The sequence below is a fragment of the Adiantum capillus-veneris genome, chromosome 17 (genome assembly GCF_014529385.1).
Source record: "Adiantum capillus-veneris isolate H3 chromosome 17, ASM1452938v2, whole genome shotgun sequence".
Classification (NCBI taxonomy): Eukaryota; Viridiplantae; Streptophyta; class Polypodiopsida; order Polypodiales; family Pteridaceae; genus Adiantum; species Adiantum capillus-veneris.
In genome coordinates this window covers 143,856,452-143,861,667 of record NC_140947.1, presented here as the reverse complement: position 1 = coordinate 143,861,667, position 5,216 = coordinate 143,856,452, and the positions used below count along the sequence as shown (strand labels likewise).

General features: G+C 38.8%; 1 pseudogene; it reads left to right on the top strand.

Annotated features, from left to right (window-relative positions):
- The first annotated feature begins 236 nt into the window (after nucleotides 1-236).
- On the top strand, nucleotides 237-5,216 carry LOC147438241 (phosphatidylinositol 4-kinase gamma 4-like; annotated as a pseudogene).

Below are 5,216 nucleotides of genomic sequence, written 5' to 3'. Positions count from 1 at the left end.
AGAGTGTTTTACTTAGTGTGCAATGGAAAGATAGATAGCCCTCTGAAGCTAATGAAAACCATGATTCAAGGAGCGACGATTTCAAAAATAGTGCCGACGATGAACTTTCAAGTGGCTATGACATAACACCCTTATTTACAATAAAGGTGTTGAAGGAAGCTAATGAAGTTTGTGAGTATGAAAGCAAAAAAGGTGAGATAGATGGCAACATCTTGGAACATGATTCCAAAGTGCAAATGAAGGAAGCAGGAAACCACGAGAATATGTTATCATCGATATACCTGGAAATAGCGCAAATCGAAGCAGACAAAGGAGAAAAGTTTCCAAGTTCACCATCAAATATTCAACAAACAAAATATCAAGAGAATGACAAGGATATGACAAAAGATCAATTGTCTCCTACGAAGATCAAATTCAGTATATGCAAACAAACATGACTTAAAATCACATATTCATCTGTGATAGATCCAGAAGCGACAAAAATCTTATGTCTTATGGCACATGGATAATGATGGAAAAGCCGCCAATCAAAGAGCTAGAAGAAATAATGTACACAAGTTCAAAAATTTCAATTCCTAGCTTTAGAATTGGCATGGCAGAAGCCGTACTCAAGTTAAATACCGCTGAGTATAAGGATACTTTCCAAATAATTGACTTCCATCACATCAAAGAGAGTGTGATCCTGACAGAACTCTGGAGAAATATCTTCTTTCGACAAAAACCAAAAGCTTCGACAATGAAAATAGTAACAATCCATGAAGCTTCTCAAAACCATGCGGAGAAGAAATCTTCAACTAGCGCGGAAAAAGGTAAAGCTAAGGTAAATACTGAAGAAGATCAACCTCACAAGACGATTTTACCTTCAATGAGCCTCCATCAAACTTCCCACATAGCCTCTACATCAAGAGCCACACCATCAACAGTGCAATGAAAACCGAAGCAAAAAGTTTATCAGCCAAAGTTTCTTTCACTAAAAAGCATAAGGAAGAAGCCGAAGAGAAATAACCAAGTGTTAGTATCCAAAGAGCAGAGCAAAGTCAAAGACCCAGTCTGGATACATCAAGCACACTCCCAACTTCAACAACCAAAGGTCATCGGGTGGGTCACATCAAATGAGTCAATCACCCCTTAGGACTACTTCCAAGTAAACACCAGTGTTTGGGAGCCTAAGGTAATAGCCTACTCACCCTGAACTAAAGAGTTCTACAAAGAACAAGTAAAGCTATCAATGAAAGACAAACAACTCCACCAAGATGATGAATGAATACAAAGGCATCAAAAGAGACATTCAAAGCAACAAGCAATGTGACAAGTGTGGGTGCAAAAGTCCGACTTCAACCAAGCTACACAAAGCAAATGGATTTATGAAGGTAATACTCATATATGGTTACCCAAAGTTGTAGCTCAACCCGGATCAATGAAGATCAATCAGAAAGCACAAGCTTCCAGCCAAAAGAAAGCAAAGACAACCAACATCCAACAAAAGACAATTGCAACCAAGGCTACTACAACCTCCAAATGGATACTTTGTCTTCAACTACAAACGCAAAGTTTCTACAAGAGAAATCAAAAGGAGAAAATGCAAAAGATGGTCACACACGGACCAAAGACAAGGTGGGTTTCAAAATTGCTAGTGGGAACTCAAACACCAAAAACCCACACAAATCAACAACCGCTTCACATGGAAGATAAAGCAAAGGCTCCATCAGTTCCTACAACAACGAACGGACTTGTTTCACAAAGCAATGTCAACATACAACAAACAAGTCAAGAGGAGCCAAAGTATGCCAACCTACTCGACAAAATGGTGGCAACCGTAAACCAACACAATGAAAGAAGCTTAAATTTCCAAGAACTTATGGAATTGGGTTCTTGGCTTTGAACAAGTAAGTCCAAGTTGCCATTAAAAATACATGGCATAAAAGTCAGAGTCGTGTAGCTAAGCCACTAAATGAGCGAGGCATTAGTTCCAAGGCTTCAAGTAATATTTTTTGTGTTCTAGACGTTTTAGCTATTCTAAGTATTGCTCAAGTTGAAAGAGTTAAGCCTAATTACTTTGTGTCACTCATGCTGGTATAGGTGGGCATAAGAGTCGCAGTCTATTTAATTTATTTTTGGTGAAGTGAAGGAGGAAGTCCAATAGACACTCACGTACTGAAGACAATGAAGAATGAGTGGAGAAGCTTCTACATAAAAAACCCTTCTTGGAAACGTGGAAGCTATTGAAACGTCCCTTGATGTCACATGTGCTACATTTGTTCCTTGAAGCACCCATCAACTCCATCTTACATTACATGCTTTTGTTTGATAAATTTTCATATCCATATGAAGTGTTCCATAATTGGCACTTCCATTAGGCACTCTTCCTTTGTTTCTCCCAAGCACTCACCTTGCATGACAAGTACTTCAAGTGGAACTTGTCAGTTACTCCAGTAAGAGCGTAAACCACAAAGAAACTTTTTTTCCACCAGGTTTTTTCCCTTTGGTCATCAGGTTACAGACCCAATGCTAGAAACACCCATCATCATCTTCTCGTATATATTCCTTCAACATCAACAATATGGAAATGGCTACAAAAATCAATCATCAATGACTTGGAGAAATAGCCGTGTAAATCACAACATGCTATCAAGAGAAAATATTACATTCAAGGACAAAAAAGCTCCATAAAAAAATAGCAAGGTATAGAATGGCCTGCAACAATAAGCAATGACAATTTCAGCAAGCGAGCTATCCACAACAACCATATGTAACTCACATAGTGCTTCAACATTGGCAACCTATTGCAGACAACTCAAATTGTAGAATACCAAGCGCAGTCCATCATTAAGTCAACGACAATGACATGCACATCAAAATTCATCTTTACAGACACAAGTGGAAAAAACGAGAAGAATCTGCAAAATGTAACATTGCCTTGACAATTGAAGTCCTAAATACACATCGACAACAACCCAGGAGATATGAAGCACTCAAGGAAAGGGGGAGCATCACCAACCACAAAGCATACAAAGCTAGAGATCACAACCTTGAAGACACAGCTGAAGACAACCCTGGTGACAAGACTACTCTTAGTCATGTCAAGGGACGACATGAGTTAGTAAGAGGGGAATGTTAGTGGACTGACCAAACGAGCACCCACCTATTCGGACATGTAGTAGGACACCACATTTGTACTCTATTATTTTTCCAAGCTAGTCTAGTGATACTTTGTGTAAATCCTGATTCTAGAGTAGTAGGTCAATTCCTTGGGTTGTAATTCTATCATGATAATTGTAAAGGTTCATGTGAGGCTGCCACTAGCCATTTAGAAAACCCTAGGTATAAAGGTCAATAACTTTAATGTGAAAAGATAGGACTTATCCTTTAGAGAATAAAGGGCTCTATTGTACGTACGCTCAAACGACTACAAAGCTCCAACTTGTAATCGACTTTTCTAATGATTGGGTAATCTGTTCTCAATTCCGAAACTTGCATTTTGATACCGTTCGAGTGCCAAAATGACATGATGACCTAGAGCTGTGAGAAAGGACATAGGTAGATTTGCTTGCTCATTGAGTGGTGGTTTTCTTGTTGAGTTGTTGTGTTTGCTTGTTAGGTTCACTTCTTGAGATTGACAACCTCAAAGAGTCTTCGTGCCCATCTGAGTCACTTCCCTAAATATTGACATTATGTTAGTGCCAGATAGCTATGCTACAGACATCCATCACGCGGTGACCCGCTAACACCAAGAGACCTCAAAGATCTATACGATGAGAGTTGAATGACCTACTACGTCTGTTGTAGCTGCTTCTTGCCATGGCCCATAGGAGAGACAAAGATGAGCTTCACATACCAGAATGCAACAAAGCTACACTACTAATATTCTTGGCGTTGTTGCTCGTGAAATTGCCTTCAAGCAAGCTCCCAAGAATTTCATCAAGCTATGAAAGCAAAGTAAGGACACAACTCAAAAAGATGATGTCAAGGATCCCAAAGCTTCTCATAAAGTAGCCCGGGTGGGTGCCCTGAGTGTAAATAGAAGGTTTGTGGAATGCTCAAGCAGTGAACTCCCAAAGCTTTGGGCTTGGCTTTGGAATCAATCTCTAAGATATTTGAGGTTATTGGCAAAGGGACACTCTTTGGGAAGGTTGATAAGGACAACATGTGACGTTGTGTGGTGATCTTGGTGTGCATTTGATTGTGAAAGTTTTAGAATAATAGGTAGTGACAATCAAAACAGTTAGTGGCAAGAAAATACTTTCAAAATTGATAGAATGAAGAGCATTCAAGACTTCAAATAGAGGTTATTAATGAAAGAAGATGGATTAATAGCTGATAAGCAACAACTGATGTTGAAAGGTTAGAATCTCAAAGGATGACATGCTAATTGAGTAAATTCCATTGGGGGATGATGCTATAGTGCACTTATTTTTAAGCAATACTGTAAAAGTAATAAGTCATGCTATTGGGGTTGACATAAGAGGTATGATAAGTTTCTTAAAAAGTCAGGGAAAAAAAATTAATGTTGCACGGCAAAATAAAGGCACTTGGCTTCCATCAAGCAAAGTAGAAGCAAAATTTGACAATCTCTTCCTAAGAAAAAGTGGTGATATTGTCGAAAGATTCTCAAAATGCAACATATTGTCAGTGGTGTAAATTCAATGGAGCGTGTTAAAATTGGTCTAGAAGAGGGACATGCTCCTGTTTTAGCTCGTGATGGGTCTCCAAGTGTAGATTCTATGCAAGATGAATTTGAGTCTTCCAATGTTGGGGTTTTCAAACCAGCTGGATTAGAAACCTATGGTTATAAATAATCCTAAGGGTCTACCTGCATCTTAAAGTGGAGAAGGTCTTAAACAAGGGTGCTTTGTGTGAAGTGACAACTTTTCTTTTGGATCATAAGTCTGATCATGAAACATGTAGTTAAAAATCTCACTTGTTTTGCAGGAGTCCCCTCAAGAGCTTTGGTGAAATGCCACCATGAATCTTTTGGACGGTCAAAAATTGTAAAAACTACTTCAACCCTTTCAAAAATAGGGTCTCTTCAAATGTATGTACATGCTTGAAGAAAATATGAAGAGTACATGGGCCCAACTCAGTTTTCTGTACAAGAAGTACACAAGATTGCTGCTCTTTGCATACGCCTTGCTAATATTGACAAAAATGGAGCAAACATATTGGCTTGCAAGGAAGCAAATTATTTTGAATGGAACATCATGTTGGAGAACAGATGA